The following is an 18,543-nucleotide window of genomic DNA, read 5'->3' as shown; positions in this document are numbered from 1 at the left end:
ATAAATTTACTTGTTAAATTTCATTGAATGATAATGTAATGTATGATTTATTACTTTTCATGATAATATCAAAATAAATTTACTTGTTAATTTTCATTGAATGATAATGTAATGTATGATTTATTACTTTTCATGATAATATTAAAATAAATTTACTTGTTAATTTTCATTGAATGATAATGTAATGTATGATTTATTACTTTTCATGATAATATTAAAATAAATTTACTTGTTAATTTTCATTGAATGATAATGTAATGTATTATTTATTACTTTTCATGATAATATTAAAATAAATTTACTTGTTAATTTTCATTGAATGATAATGTAATGTATGATTTATTACTTTTCATGATAATATTAAAATAAATTTACTTGTTAATTTTCATTGAATGATAATGTAATGTATTATTTATTACTTTTCATGATAATATTAAATAAATTTACTTGTTAAATTTTCATGGAATGATAATGTAATGTATTATTTATTACTTTTCATGATAATATTAAAATAAATTTACTTGTTAAATTTTCATTGAATGATAATGTAATGTATTATTTATTACTTTTCATGGTAATATTAAAATAAATTTACTTGTTAATTTTCATTGAATGATAATGTAAGGTATGATTTATTACTTTTCATGATAATATTAAAATAAATTTACGTGTTAATTTTCATTGAATGATAATGTAATGTATTATTTATTACTTTTCATGATAATATTAAAATAAATTTACTTGTTAATTTTCATTGAATGATAATGTAATGTATGATTTATTACTTTTCATGATAATATTAAAATAAATTTACTTTTTAATTTTCATTGAATGATAATGTAATGTATTATTTATTACTTTTCATGATAATATTAAAATAAATTTACTTGTTAAATTTCATTGAATGATAATGTAATGTATGATTTATTACTTTTCATGATAATATTAAAATAAATTTACTTGTTAATTTTCATTGAATGATAATGTAATGTATGATTTATTACTTTTCATGATAATATTAAAATAAATTTACTTGTTAATTTTCATTGAATGATAATGTAATGTATGATTTATTACTTTTCATGATAATATTAAAATAAATTTACTTGTTAAATTTCATTGAATGATAATGTAATGTATTATTTATTACTTTTCATGATAATATTAAAATAAATTTACTTGTTAATTTTCATTGAATGATAATGTAATGTATTATTTATTACTTTTCATGATAATATTAAAATAAATTTACTTGTTAAATTTTCATTGAATGATAATGTAATGTATTATTTATTACTTTTCATGATAATATTAAAATAAATTTACTTGTTAATTTTCATTGAATGATAATGTAATGTATTATTTATTTCTTTTCATGATAATATTAAAATAAATTTACTTGTTAAATTTCATTGAATGATAATGTAATGTATTATTTATTACTTTTAATGATAATATTAAAATAAATTTACTTGTTAAATTTTCATTGAATGATAATGTAATGTATGATTTATAACTTTTCATGATAATATTAAAATAAATTTACTTGTTAATTTTCATTGAATGATAATGTAATGTATTATTTATTACTTTTCATGATAATATTAAAATAAATTTACTTGTTAATTTTCATTGAATGATAATGTAATGTATTATTTATTACTTTTCATGATAATATTAAAATAAATTTACTTGTTAAATTTTCATTGAATGATAATGTAATGTATGATTTATTACTTTTCATTATAATATTAAAATAAATTTACTTGTTAAATTTTCATTGAATGATAATGTAATGTATTATTTATTACTTTTCATGGTAATATTAAAATAAATTTACTTGTTAATTTTCATTGAATGATAATGTAAGGTATGATTTATTACTTTTCATGATAATATTAAAATAAATTTACTTGTTAATTTTCATTGAATGATAATGTAATGTATGATTTATTACTTTTCATGATAATATTAAAATAAATTTACTTGTTAATTTTCATTGAATGATAATGTAATGTATGATTTATTACTTTTCATTATAATATTAAAATAAATTTACGTGTTAATTTTCATTGAATGATAATGTAATGTATTATTTATTACTTTTCATGATAATATTAAAATAAATTTACTTGTTAAATTTCATTGAATGATAATGTAATGTATGATTTATTACTTTTCATGATAATATTAAAATAAATTTACTTGTTAATTTTCATTGAATGATAATGTAATGTATGATTTATTACTTTTCATGATAATATTAAAATAAATTTACTTGTTAATTTTCATTGAATGATAATGTAATGTATTATTTATTACTTTTCATGATAATATTAAAATAAATTTACTTGTTAAATTTCATTGAATGATAATGTAATATATGATTTATTACTTTTCATGATAATATTAAAATAAATTTACTTGTTAATTTTCATTGAATGATAATGTAATGTATGATTTATTACTTTTCATGATAATATTAAAATAAATTTACTTGTTAAATTTCATTGAATGATAATGTAATGTATTATTTATTACTTTTCATGATAATATTAAAATAAATTTACTTGTTAATTTTCATTGAATGATAATGTAATGTATGATTTATTACTTTTCATGATAATATTAAAATAAATTTACTTGTTAATTTTCATTGAATGATAATGTAATGTATGATTTATTACTTTTCATGATAATATTAAAATAAATTTACTTGTTAATTTTCAGTGAATGATAATGTAATGTATGATTTATTACTTTTCATGATAATATTAAAATAAATTTACTTGTTAATTTTCATTGAATGATAATGTAATGTATGATTTATTACTTTTCATGATAATATTAAAATAAATTTACTTGTTAAATTTCATTGAATGATAATGTAATGTATGATTTATTACTTTTCATGATAATATTAAAATAAATTTACTTGTTTAATTTCATTGAATGATAATGTAATGTATTATTTATTACTTTTCATGATAATATTAAAATAAATTTACTTGTTAATTTTCATTGAATGATAATGTAATGTATGATTTATTACTTTTCATGATAAAAAATGTTAATTTTTAAACAATGTCTGTTGAATTGGAGAGAAGATTAACACACAAAACAAAAGTTGTATCAATTTATTAAAGAAAGCATAACAAACAAAACAAATTTTATGCTTTGAACACAAAAGAAATACAAATTCATAATTAAATTATTTTTTTGTATTGAATTCCTGGAAAGAAAGGTAAGTTTTTTTTTAATTTTTATTTTTTGTTAAACTTTTAAATAATCATAAACGTTAAACTAAGTTCATTCTTATTGCAATACAATATAGTGATTCCACCATGCTTTATAACGGACGTGAATAAAAAAAAAGTGTGAATCTCCGATGAAAAAAATCGGCGCGTCTACACTATTGGGACGATATTTCAGAAATCGTAAAACTGATTTTCACATGAAAACAATGGTATTTACGTATTTTTAGATGATTATATCCAAATATTACGAAAATCGATAAGGTAGAAAATTATTAAAGAAAATAAAAAACGAAAATAAAAAATGATCGTAAAACACAGGAGAGGTCAAAAGGGAAGTAATTTTCCGTTTCGATTAAAAAAGATGGCGAGAATTTTTCACCTGCTAACACGATTAAAGTTGTATTTTTTAATAATTCAGTAAAATTCAGGTAATTTCGAATGCAAAATTTTTTGCAAGCTACTATTGTAATTTATTAGAATTGACAAAAAATCAGTTGATATCATTGTTTTTTTATTTTATCTGAAAACTCTATCGACTTCACTTGTAGAAGTGCCAAAAATCTAAAAAAATGTTTTTTCTGATTTTTAGATTTTTGTCAATTTTTTTAATTTAACTTGAAAAAACTATTTAAAATATCGAGATTCACTAACTTGTCCAGAAGTAGATTTAGAAGACTTTGAAGGTAATTTCATCATCAATATCTAGCAGTGGTGAATTGGTGCTGTAGAGACCTTTGCAATTACCACAAAAATTTAAATGTTTCCTGCAACTGCCTCGTACACCGTTAAGTACATTTACACTTTTTTATAGCCAACAAATTTACAGGACCAGTTAGAAGCCAGTCTTGATTTGTTGTAATTTATCATCTTAAAGTTTCCATCCCCACTCAAGTTTTAGCCACTTTCTACCTTTCTATTTCTGAATTTGGAAGGAAACTCGACGGCTGTGCAATGTTATAGCTGCTCTTGTTGGCAGCAATGATTTTGCCTCAACATTTGAGCTTTTTGCAACGTTTTTCTGAAAGCGCCTCGGAGATGATTGATGTTTTCCCCATCATTAACATTGTACAGGCACACCAAATCCTCCCTAGTTCGATAAGCTCTTGTGTACATTTATCCTTGCGAAACACTGCTTGAAGAAGTTTCTATTGCTCATCACAACCTAGTAGTGCATGGATGAAAAGAATGTTGGAACAAACCACAAAGATTTCCTCATCTCTTTGATGTTACAGACTTTCACACATTTTGCACTAGCCTTTGGTAGTTGCATGAAGATGTTGTAATCATCGTCTCTATTGGCGTGAAAACATTGAAGGACCAATAGGTTTGTCATCCACTATCAAAATTCTTCCTTCTATCTGTACGAGTTCTAGAGTAGTCTTCACAATCAATATGTCAGTGTCTCTAAATGAATGGACTACGTTTTAGCCTGCTTCTGCTAAACTTTTTCCTGTTGGTGAACAATTGATTGCTTTGTTGATTAGCAAGAAAACTCATTAAATTGATCAATGACACATTAATACCAAAAGAGATGCCATCTCGGCGTTATTGATTCGTATCTTTAATAGATGGACCACAATGCATTCTTTTTCCATATCTAGTTATGACATATCTGCTGAACTGGTGAATCTGGGGATGTCAGTTCCCATATTGCGTTTGCCAAAACACTTTTTTTTGCCTCTTGCGGTAGTCTTTTTTTGCTGAAGTAATCTCCTTGTGCTGATCACCAGTATAATAATGAATGCCTGCAAGTTCTTGCATTGTAAACTTGATTTCAACGCGCGATGGCAATAATAGCGTCCGAACCAATCATTGAATTTTATCCATTCCTGCTATGAGTAGACTTCAAACCGTCTTCATGTGTTTCAGGAAAACCTACTCAATAACACGATCTGTTGACAAGCAAACCCAGTAGTGATCGCTCTCTCTAATCACATGGAATCCTTCAGAAAATTTTTGATACACTTCAGCTTGACTTTCCATTTGCTACAAGTACAAGTAGGTTTACATTGCATATAGTATGTTCCTGCTGCAGCGAATATTGGCAGCATTTTTTATTATATTGAATCCGTAATTCTGCTGTTTGCTGGTTAACCATCACACCCTCCATATTGTTAATTCTCTGAGCAATCCTGATCACAGACTCTAACGGCAGAACATTATGCAATGTCTCAGTCTCATTAAGAAGACTCTTCGGTATCAGTGTTTGGTTGATCATTCTCAGTGACATGTGAAACTGGCAAATCATAGGCTTTTGCTAAAAAGATTCAGAACAGCATCAAGGAAGAAGTGAACATGAATGCTTCTTGCAATTGCTTTGCCACATAGCATGCGCTTGACTGCATACACAAATTCCAAAAGTTCTTGTAATCCAGAACCTCTCATCAAGTACCCGATTGACTGCAGCAAGCTCATCTTTGTATAAAATTCACTAAGTCGCAAGAGAAATTAGTTTAGGAGACTGGAACTTGGCTGTGACGCGACTATCATCATTGCTTTGTACCAAAGTGGCTAGACGGACGTTAGAATTGGTGTAAATAAATAACGTTGAGTATACACAAGTTGTGTTATTACGATACATGTCGATTATATGTTCTTTTGTGCATAAGGCTTGATCATGGAAAATAAGTGAGCCCTCCAAAACATTAGAAGTGAATTCGACAACTTTCTTGTCCTGGAGGTCTTTTAATTTCACTCGTGATCTGTTGGTGTTCTGTGAATCTAGGTACCTGATTTGGATCCTTTCAACTCATGTTATATCTTCTGAAATGATCTGAATCCTTGGGATTGGTTTTCCCTTAACTTTTCTGGGCGTAAAACATGCTATGATGGCCATACCATGGAATGTGTTGAATCCATTAATACTCCTTACATTATGTCCACATTATTAGTTATGAACTGCACAAATTCAATATCAACAAGGGGAGAGAGTTTTAGCGCCATGTACAAGAATTTCCGAACTACCAAGTAAGATGAAGGGAAACCAGAATTAAGAAACTTGATTCAAACTGATTAACGAAACTGCAACGGTAAAAGGGAACCTCAGTCTGCATTATTGCTTGTCCTATTGACGCAAGGTTCAAATCATTGCTGCAAATATTTTCCTGAGATCAACAAAGTTTTACAAACATATTCAAGAATCGCATCCTGTTCAAGATCATTCTTAGACGGGTAATAGGTTGAACTTGTCTGGATACTTTTAATGTCATTCATGATAAGCTTTACTACCCAACAAAGACAATGCATTCTTTTTCCATATCTAGTTATGACATATCTGCTGTACTGGTGAATCTGATTATACAGGGGACGTCAGTTCCCATATTGCGTTGAACTTGCCTGGATACTTTAAATGTCATTCATGATAAGCTTATCTGCCCTCTCTATGATTCTAACATCCTCTGATTTCATTGTCTGTTGAACGGCTCTGTGCATAGAATTCATAGAGAATAAGTTTTTCTGTACTTAAGACATTAGGTTTCCCCTTAACTTAAATCAGACTGATTTTGTTTTTGAAATGTTCTAGCAATCGATATTTCATGTATGAGAGACTGCATGGTTCAATGCCAGTGTCCTCGGGAATTTCATCCATTTTTTAACAAGATCGAATATATTGAGTTTCTTCTCATTATTTTGCTGCAAATAATTAGCAACTCCCAGAAATGTCTTCTCTCTCTCTAAATCCTCTGGTCAACCAAGGTTTGTTTCTTAGGAGAATCAGCTGGAAAGAATGACTTTATTTACGTTTCAACAACCTTAAAATATCTACTGTTTAATATTTTAGAGTGATGATCACTTTCCTATATATTTTCTCATTTTTGTGTGACACTTTACTTTATATATAAATATAAATGTATCTCTTCTCACTCATAAAAAACTGCAAAGTATAATCTTATATTAAGCGCATGTATCGATTGGATCTGTGTCATGTTACAAAATATTTATTCATTTTTAAATTTGTCTCATATGACTTTTATAGATTAAATTTAGAGTCTGTGTTCAATCCAATAATATTAGACAAAATAAAAACAAAAGACCAATAATATATGAATGCAAATACTAAAACTATTGAATTTAATTATTTCTTACAGATGTTCCTGATTGAACCGAATAATTCAATTTTAATGGAGTATCATTGTCTTTAAACATTATCCTGGAAAATATATTACTTTATTTGGAAGACTACAGCGACATCTGTCGAAAGATTTATTATAATTAACACTGCTATTTAATGAATTCTTGAAATACTGGTGAAAACATAACATTACTTGAAGGTAAGATCACATTACAAATTACAGCTTCTAAAATAGAATATTTTCTACAGAACCGGAAATTTTCTTGTAGAACATTAACACTTATAAATTCTTTGAAAATTAAAATAGTAGGTAAATGTTTCCTTATCCTCAGCATGAAGAAAGGAAATTGAAAAGTGATATAACTGGTCTGAAAAATCGTAATGTAACATATGAGAACTGACACAAAAATCAAGTGATATTCTTGTTTTTTAATATTACTACTTATACATAAGAGTTTAGTAAATATATCAGAATTTTTGTTAAGTGTAGAGATATTCTGATTTTTAATAATCAACGTTTCTAACACGTAACAAATCACGCTGAAGAAATGACACATTCTTGTGAAGTGTGTGGATATTCTTGTTTGGAAAAATCATCGTTAGTTATACATATGAGAACTCACAACGGAGAACAGCCATATTCTTGTGATGTGTGTGAATATTCTTGTTCTGTAAAATCAAGGTTAGTGAGACATATGAGAACTCACACTGGAGAAAAGCCATATTCTTGTGACGTGTGTGAATATTCTTGTTCTGTAAAATCATCGTTAGTGAGGCATATTAGAACTCACACTGGTGAAAAGCCATATTCCTGTGAAGTGTGTGAATATTCTTGTTCTGTAAAATCAAGGTTAGTGAGACATATGAGAAGTCACACTGGAGAAAAGCCATATTGTTGTCAAGTATGTGGATATTCTTGTTCTGAAACATCATACTTAGTGATACATATGAGAACTCACACCGGGGAAAAGCCACATGTTTGTAAAATCTGTGGATATTCTTGTTCAAGAAAACACTCTTTATTTAAACATATGAGAACTCATACTGGAGAAAAGCCACATATTTGTAAAGTGTGTGGGTATTCTTGTTCTGAAAAATCATCAGCAGTAAGACATATGAGAACTCACACAGGGGAGAAGCCACATTCTTGTGAAGTTTGTGGATATTCTTGTTCTGAAAAATCAGACTTAGTTAGACATATTAGAATTCACACTGGAGAAAAGCCATATTCTTGTGAAGTTTGTGGATATTCTTGTTCTAAAAAATCATCGTTAGTTTCACATATGAACACTCATATTGGAGAAAAGCCGCATTCTTGTTAAGTGTGTTATATTCCTTTTATCAAAAGTAAAGTTAGTGAGACATTTGAAAACTCACACTGTACAATCTGGCCCGAGGATACTTTTCTCTAGAAGTAAACCCCGGGACAATATTTAAAATCACATAGTATTCGCAGCCCAAATAAGATCTTCTTTCTATGGTTAACCCACATTAGCGAAGAATGTTGAACCTTCTCAAAGTGATAGATGGATTCTTGTCCTGGAATCCAGTAAGACAAAGAGACCCAAATGAAAGATATACCAGAACATAAAAATAGTAAACAGGGAGGAGGAAAGTTACGTTCTCAATTTCTTTACTAACTCGGTGTTTGAGAAAGAACTTTAATAGAACATTCAAATTCCTTTATCGAATACCTCATATCGATTTCAAGTATTAGCCCCAGGTTGTGGGCCTTATACTTTCTGAGAACTTTGACGAAAGTGAAATAAAACCCAAGTGAAAAGTCTGTGTATATCATTGTTCTAAAAAGTCAATGTTTCACATATGAGCACTCATATATTAGGGAAAAGCTGCATTCTTGTAATGTGTGTGGATATTTCTTTTATGAAAACTTAAAATTAGTGAGACATTTGAAAATTCACAAAAAAACACATTCTTGTGAAAAGTCAACGAATATAAAACACAAGAATTCAACACAGGAAAATTCATATTCAATATCAAACATTCTTGTTTTTATATGCGCATATTCTTGTTATAAATAAATTTTAGTGGTAGATATGAAAAACAATTTACAAAATATGCTTATAGTTCTATTCTATCAATTTACATTTATTCATATGAAAACGTCAATCTTTGACTAGGATATGTTTAAATCCTATTAAAATCAAATATTTGACCCAGCCAGCTATCAACTTAGTTTCATGCAATTCATATAAATAAAAGCCGAAAAATTTCGTAATAAAATGTTTCAAAAATAACAATTGAAAAAGACATGCATATCAAGCGGGTTTGTGCGACGAAAGAATAGAGTCTATGCCTCATTGAAGCAAACCATGCATATTGGGCAGTCTGTAAAAAGTTAAACAGATATAGAAATGTAAATAGTGCGGGATATGAAAGTCTACACTTACAAATATCAATCACTTTCGTTGTTGGCGTCATACTGGAAAATTCTGTTATATGAGCAACACAGCAAGAGAAAAGGAAAGAACTACACAAAAATCCATATGCACACAAGAACACAATGAGGTCGTAAGACAGTTACCGGAAGAGCTTTATTCTGATGAGGAAAAACTATTTGTAGCAAATGAAAATGCAGGTCTTACAAATGCATTTTAAAAAAATTGCTGGCTTCCAAGCATGTTTCGCTACAATTCGTTTAAAGCCTCGAGCCCCTAATGTGTGGATGCTCAATTCTATTGTCAGTGTCTATTTACTTTCATTAGACGATCTGTCAAGAGATGCAACTTTACAGCCGGCAAACATAAAAGTAACATTTATGATTAAAACATATTAAAAGAAAAAAGAAAAAACAATTTGTCAAATAAATGTGTTGAACCATGTTCCAGATATATTCGAACAATTGTGCTCTAAGGGAATGTTAGAATCTTTAAAATGTTTCGGTTGGAATGTATAAGTTTTCCCATTTAGAATAAATACAGACGAATCAGGTATAAGATGAGGCAGGTTGCCCCATCTAGAACAAATAGAGATGAATCTGCTGTCTTACAATTGTGCTCTAAGGGAATGTAAGAATCTTTAAAATGTCTCGGTTGGAATGTAAAAGATATGGTAGGTTTTCCCATTTAGAATAAATACGGACGAATCTTCTGTCTTACTACAACATAAAAGCATTTCACTTAACTCGTGTCATACAATATCTATGAAATATTATTGTTTGATGTGTAGATTTAAAAAAATCATCAAAGGATGAATTGTCTTACTACAATATACAAGTTCTAATTGCTAGAAACTGCTTACATTTGAGAGTATTCTGTACCTCTGTTAGGCCACCATTCGCCCATGTATGAAGTATTATTGCCACATCTGGGATGGTGCATCTACTACTATTCTTGGATAAAATCTACAATCTAATAAGTTCCATTTTGTCAAGTAGGCTTCAACCCCTGTCCCATCGCCGCAATGAATCTGCTGTCTTACTACAATATAAAAGCTCTTAACTCAATTGTTTGCATACAACATCTATGAAATGTTTTTGTTGAAAATCAAACAGGATTAAAGGTGAATTGTTTTCATAGCAACAACCAGTTATTGCTTAACAAAATCATGTTTAGATTTAAAATAAACAAGCAGGATAGAAGTACATGACTATTAGAATGTGATACAAACTTCATAGACAAAACGAGTGACATATTACGCTATTCAACAATACAGATGGACCTACTGTCTTGCGCCCAAACATTGTTGCATATTGCGACTTCAGGACAGAATGAATCGAGAGAACACCCTGACTGAAATATTTCGATATAGAAAGATTGTTACAAAATAAAATATAACAATTTAAATTTATTTCATAAAAATGAACAAAAGACATTGGAATGCAAGTTAATCAAAATATTATTCTTACAAATAGTTTTTAAAGCTAGAAAGAACAATACAGTTTACAATAAACAATGTGATGCGCCCTAGAACCAACAAACAATTCTCTCCCTCCCAAATTTCCCTATGCGGACGGAAACCAAAATTGATGATCTGAAAATAACCCCTTCCCATGTCCACGATGTCATAAATACCTAGATATTTCCAACGTGTGTGGATCTCATTCCTGCTATACTAATTAAGAAATGATCAGATGAACTAGCCCCATACTTGCCAAACTCTACAACAAATGTTTTCATGAATCCTGCTTCCCTACTAGATGGAAGATGGCCTCTGTAGTACCAGTGTACAATAATTATTGCAAAAGGACCGATCCTTTCAATTATCGCCCTATAACTCTCCTCCTCCTCCCTTTCGCTAAAATCTTTGCTACATTAATCAATAAGCTCTAGTCCACTACCTGGCAAAAGCTAATAATCTTATTGACAAACAGTACGGATTGATGAAATGTTCTACAGCAGTTATTTTAACAGTGCTCTCTGAATGTATATACCATGCACTGAATAAGGCAGGTGAAGTCAAGGGTGTTGCCCACGATATATCCAAGGCTAAGTTTGACATGAGGAGCTTCTAAGGAAAATCAAATAATATGGTATAACTGGACGAATACTAAATATAATTAGGTTTTTCTTATACAATAGGACCATTCAGGTTGTCATTGATGGACCTTCCAAGCAGCATAATCGTTGGAGCACTATTATTCCTGACATTCATAAATGACCTCCGCGATAATATTGAGTCCAAGGTGGTTATATTAGCTGATGATACAACGATCTATAACACGCATGATGGAAGAACGGATGTACACAAATCCAAGACCATGGCTTTATCATTACAAAATGACCTCCGGACCAGAGTTGAATAGGGACGTAAATGAATGGTAGAATTTAACGTTAGTCAGACTAAGCTGCTCCCCTGTAACAATTACAAAAAAAACCCTCTCCAACCACAGATATCCATGACAAATAACACTACCTGAGAATTCCTCCTTCAAACTCCTTTGTTTAACATTCACAAGAAATATGAACTGGAACCTTGCGAAACCTGCTGCAAGGAAGGTGTGCTCCCTCTATCTTGATAGAAACTGCTTACATTTGAGAGTATTCTGTACCTCTGTTAGGCCACCATTCGCCCATGTATGAAGTATTGTTGCCACATCTGGGATGGTGCATCTACTACTATTCTTAGATAAAATCTACAATCTAATAAGTTCCACTTTGTCAACAAGGCTCCAATCCCTGTTCCATCACCGCAATGTTGCATCCCCGTGCTTCTTTTACAAGTATTTTAATCGAATGTGCTCTGCTGAACTCATTACACTTGTGTCCTCTCGACGTACACATCATCTGCAAACCCGCTTGACAACAAAATCACACCCTTTCATTGTTGAGGTCCCTAAATGCCAGAAAGTGTTCTACTCAAATAGCTTCTTCCTAAGAACACCTAGACTTTGGAATTCTCTGCACGTTGTCTGCTCCCTTAACTGTACTGATATGCAGAAGTTCAAATGTAACGTAAACCAATATGTTAATCTTATGTATCATTCAATTAGTAACCCCTTACGTCCAAGTGCTTTGTTTGGAATTCTCTTCATGTTGTCTGCTCCCCAAACTGTACTGATATGCAGAAGTTCAAATGTAACGTAAACAAATATCTTAATCTTTCTTAAGTATCATTCAATTAGTAGCCCCTTACGTCCAAGTGTTTTGTTTGGGGTGAAGGTGAGAGAGAAAAGTTCTCAACCAACTGGAGGAGCTGTTTTGGGATCGAGAAACAGTTAACTGTTGAGGTTTGTTGAAAGGTACAGAGAAATCTAAGCATAATTACCAAAACACGTGTTTTACATTGAACAATAACAATCGCTGATGACAACATGCTAATCTAGCATTTACAAACAAAATGTTGATTAGAATAAAATGATTTTAAAAATCTAAGCATTATTTGGATTGATTACAAAAACGCATCACTCTTAGTATCTTTGAATAACTTGAAAATAAAGTAAACTTGCAAGTAAGTAATATAATTATTGTCATAAAATCATAAAAAATATACCCATTTTTTGTAAAAGCAATTGGACTCGTGAAAAATATGAAAAATATACCCATTTTTTAATAAGATAAGCTGTAGCAAAACTGTTGGAAGATAAACTCTATTATCTTATTATTACATTTAAGAAATCTTAGTTATTGACACGATAACACATTGAATATTAACTCATCGAATCGGTTGCCATTTTATATTTTTAGTTGTTTGATCTGCCGAAAACACTCTTATTAGTGTTCAGCGATGAATTAAATGTTTCCATTTTTTAATCTTCATATTTTCATAACTTCTCAATCAATTCAGAAAAAGTGAGTATAAAATATTAAATCAACCAAATTCAATATTGACATTAGTTAAATTAATTAGAATATGTTTATAAATGATTCTGTTTACATTAACCTGAGAATATTTTTGTAAAACATAGTCAACACATTTAATCAAACATTTTTCTACATCGCTATTTCTTCTACAATATTTGTCTGTCTACAGTGTCAACTCTATTAAATGTTTCAAATGTTTCATGAAATGTAATTTCTTTATTTCTTCTACAATATTTGTATGTCTACAGTGTCAACTCTATTAAATGTTTCAAATGTTTCATGAAATGTAATTTCTTTATTTCTTCTACAATATTTGTCTGTCTACAGTGTCAACTCTATTAAATGTTTCAAATGTTTCATGAAATTTAATTTCTTTATTTCTTCTACAATATTTTTATGTCTACAGTGTCAACTCTATAAAATGTTTCAAATGTTTAATGAAATTTAATTTCTTTATTTCTTCTACAATATTTGTCTGTCTACAGTGTAAACTCTATTAAATGTTTCAAATGTTTCATGAAATTTAATTTCTTTATTTCTTCTACAATATTTGTCTGTCTACAGTGTCAACTCTATTAAATGTTTAATGAAATTTAATTTCTTTATTTCTTCTACAATATTTGTCTGTCTACAGTGTCAACTCTATTAAATGTTTCAAATGTTTCATGAAATGTAATTTCTTTATTTCTTCTACAATATTTGTATGTCTACAGTGTCAACTCTATTAAATGTTTCAAATGTTTCATGAAATGTAATTTCTTTATTTCTTCTACAATATTTGTCTGTCTACAGTGTCAACTCTATTAAATGTTTCAAATGTTTCATGAAATTTAATTTCTTTATTTCTTCTACAATATTTTTATGTCTACAGTGTCAACTCTATAAAATGTTTCAAATGTTTCATGAAATTTAATTTCTTTATTTCTTCTACAATATTTGTATGTCTACAGTGTAAACTCTATTAAATGTTTCAAATGTTTCATGAAATTTAATTTCTTTATTTCTTCTACAATATTTGTCTGTCTACAGTGTCAACTCTATTAAATGTTTAATGAAATTTAATTTCTTTATTTCTTCTACAATATTTGTCTGTCTACAGTGTCAACTCTATTAAATGTTTCAAATGTTTCATGAAATTTAATTTCTTTATTTCTTCTACAATATTTGTCTGTCTACAGTGTCAACTCTATTAAATGTTTAATGAAATTTAATTTCTTTATTTCTTCTACAATATTTGTATGTCTACAGTGTCAACTCTATTAAATGTTTAATGAAATTTAATTTCTTTATTTCTTCTACAATATTTGTCTGTCTACAGTGTCAACTCTATTAAATGTTTCAAATGTTTCATGAAATGTAATTTCTTTATTTCTTCTACAATATTTGTATGTCTACAGTGTCAACTCTATTAAATGTTTAATGAAATTTAATTTCTTTATTTCTTCTACAATATGTGTATGTCTACAGTGTCAACTCTATTAAATGTTTCAAATGTTTCATGAAACTTAATTTCTTTATTTCTTCTACAATATTTGTATGTCTACAGTGTCAACTCTATTAAATGTTTCAAATGTTTAATGAAATTTAATTTCTTTATTTCTTCTACAATATTTGTCTGTCTACAGTGTCAACTCTATTAAATGTTTCAAATGTTTCATGAAATGTAATTTCTTTATTTCTTCTACAATATTTGTCTGTCTACAGTGTCAACTCTATTAAATGTTTAATGAAATTTAATTTCTTTATTTCTTCTACAATATTTGTATGTCTACAGTGTCAACTCTATTAAATGTTTAATGAAATTTAATTTCTTTATTTCTTCTACAATATTTGTATGTCTACAGTGTCAACTCTATTAAATGTTTCAAATGTTTCATGAAATTTAATTTCTTTATTTCTTCTACAATATTTGTATGTATACAGTGTCAACTCTATTAAATGTTTCAAATGTTTCATGAAATTTAATTTCTTTATTTCTTCTACAATATTTGTCTGTCTACAGTGTCAACTCTATAAAATGTTTAATGAAATTTAATTTCTTTATTTCTTCTACAATATGTGTATGTCTACAGTGTCAACTCTATTAAATGTTTCAAATGTTTCATGAAACTTAATTTCTTTATTTCTTCTACAATATTTGTATGTCTACAGTGTCAACTCTATTAAATGTTTCAAATGTTTCATGAAATGTAATTTCTTTATTTCTTCTACAATATTTGTCTGTCTACAGTGTCAACTCTATTAAATGTTTCAAATGTTTCATGAAATTTAATTTCTTTATTTCTTCTACAATATTTTTATGTCTACAGTGTCAACTCTATAAAATGTTTCAAATGTTTCATGAAATTTAATTTCTTTATTTCTTCTACAATATTTGTCTGTCTACAGTGTCAACTCTATTAAATGTTTAATGAAATTTAATTTCTTTATTTCTTCTACAATATTTGTCTGTCTACAGTGTCAACTCTATTAAATGTTTCAAATGTTTCATGAAATTTAATTTCTTTATTTCTTCTACAATATTTGTCTGTCTACAGTGTCAACTCTATTAAATGTTTAATGAAATTTAATTTCTTTATTTCTTCTACAATATTTGTCTGTCTACAGTGTCAACTCTATTAAATGTTTCAAATGTTTCATGAAATGTAATTTCTTTATTTCTTCTACAATATTTGTATGTCTACAGTGTCAACTCTATTAAATGTTTCAAATGTTTCATGAAATGTAATTTCTTTATTTCTTCTACAATATTTGTCTGTCTACAGTGTCAACTCTATTAAATGTTTCAAATGTTTCATGAAATTTAATTTCTTTATTTCTTCTACAATATTTTTATGTCTACAGTGTCAACTCTATAAAATGTTTCAAATGTTTCATGAAATTTAATTTCTTTATTTCTTCTACAATATTTGTCTGTCTACAGTGTAAACTCTATTAAATGTTTCAAATGTTTCATGAAATTTAATTTCTTTATTTCTTCTACAATATTTGTCTGTCTACAGTGTCAACTCTATTAAATGTTTAATGAAATTTAATTTCTTTATTTCTTCTACAATATTTGTCTGTCTACAGTGTCAACTCTATTAAATGTTTCAAATGTTTCATGAAATTTAATTTCTTTATTTCTTCTACAATATTTGTCTGTCTACAGTGTCAACTCTATTAAATGTTTAATGAAATTTAATTTCTTTATTTCTTCTACAATATTTGTATGTCTACAGTGTCAACTCTATTAAATGTTTAATGAAATTTAATTTCTTTATTTCTTCTACAATATTTGTCTGTCTACAGTGTCAACTCTATTAAATGTTTCAAATGTTTCATGAAATGTAATTTCTTTATTTCTTCTACAATATTTGTATGTCTACAGTGTCAACTCTATTAAATGTTTAATGAAATTTAATTTCTTTATTTCTTCTACAATATGTGTATGTCTACAGTGTCAACTCTATTAAATGTTTCAAATGTTTCATGAAACTTAATTTCTTTATTTCTTCTACAATATTTGTATGTCTACAGTGTCAACTCTATTAAATGTTTCAAATGTTTAATGAAATTTAATTTCTTTATTTCTTCTACAATATTTGTCTGTCTACAGTGTCAACTCTATTAAATGTTTCAAATGTTTCATGAAATGTAATTTCTTTATTTCTTCTACAATATTTGTCTGTCTACAGTGTCAACTCTATTAAATGTTTAATGAAATTTAATTTCTTTATTTCTTCTACAATATTTGTATGTCTAGAGTGTCAACTCTATTAAATGTTTAATGAAATTTAATTTCTTTATTTCTTCTACAATATTTGTATGTCTACAGTGTCAACTCTATTAAATGTTTCAAATGTTTCATGAAATTTAATTTCTTTATTTCTTCTACAATATTTGTATGTATACAGTGTCAACTCTATTAAATGTTTCAAATGTTTCATGAAATTTAATTTCTTTATTTCTTCTACAATATTTGTCTGTCTACAGTGTCAACTCTATAAAATGTTTAATGAAATTTAATTTCTTTATTTCTTCTACAATATTTGTATGTCTACAGTGTCAACTCTATTAAATGTTTAATGAAATTTAATTTCTTTATTTCTTCTACAATATTTGTATGTCTACAGTGTCAACTCTATTAAATGTTTCAAATGTTTCATGAAATTTAATTTCTTTATTTCTTCTACAATATTTTTATGTCTACAGTGTCAACTCTATTAAATGTTTCAAATGTTTCATGAAATTTAATTTCTTTATTTCTTCTACAATATTTGTCTGTCTACAGTGTCAACTCTATTAAATGTTTCAAATGTTTCATGAAATTTAATTTCTTTATTTCTTCTACAATATTTTTTATGTCTACAGTGTACACTCTATTAAATGTTTCAAATGTTTCATGAAATTTAATTTCTTTATTTCTTCTACAATATGTGTATGTCTACAGTGTCAACTCTATTAAATGTTTAATGAAATTTAATTTCTTTATTTCTTCTACAATATTTGTATGTCTACAGTGTCAACTCTATTAAATGTTTAAAATGTTTTATGAAATTTAATTTCTTTATTTCTTCTACAATATGTGTATGTCTACAGTGTCAACTCTATTAAATGTTTAATGAAATTTAATTTCTTTATTTCTTCTACAATATTTGTATGTCTACAGTGTCAACTCTATTAAATGTTTAAAATGTTTAATGAAATTTAATTTCTTTATTTCTTCTACAATATGTGTATGTCTACAGTGTCAACTCTATTGTTTAAAATGTTTTATGAAATTTAATTTCTTTATTTCTTCTACAATATGTGTATGTCTACAGTGTCAACTCTATTAAATGTTTCAAATGTTTCATGAAATTTAATTTCTTTATTTCTTCTACAATATTTGTATGTCTACAGTGTCAACTCTATTAAATGTTTCAAATGTTTTATGAAATGTAATTTCTTTATTTCTTCTACAATATGT

This window comes from Euprymna scolopes, chromosome 46 (genome assembly GCF_053919585.1).
Source record: "Euprymna scolopes isolate OS-2025 chromosome 46, ASM5391958v1, whole genome shotgun sequence".
NCBI classification, from domain to species: Eukaryota; Metazoa; Mollusca; class Cephalopoda; order Sepiida; family Sepiolidae; genus Euprymna; species Euprymna scolopes.
Note: the sequence above shows the minus strand (reverse complement) of the source record.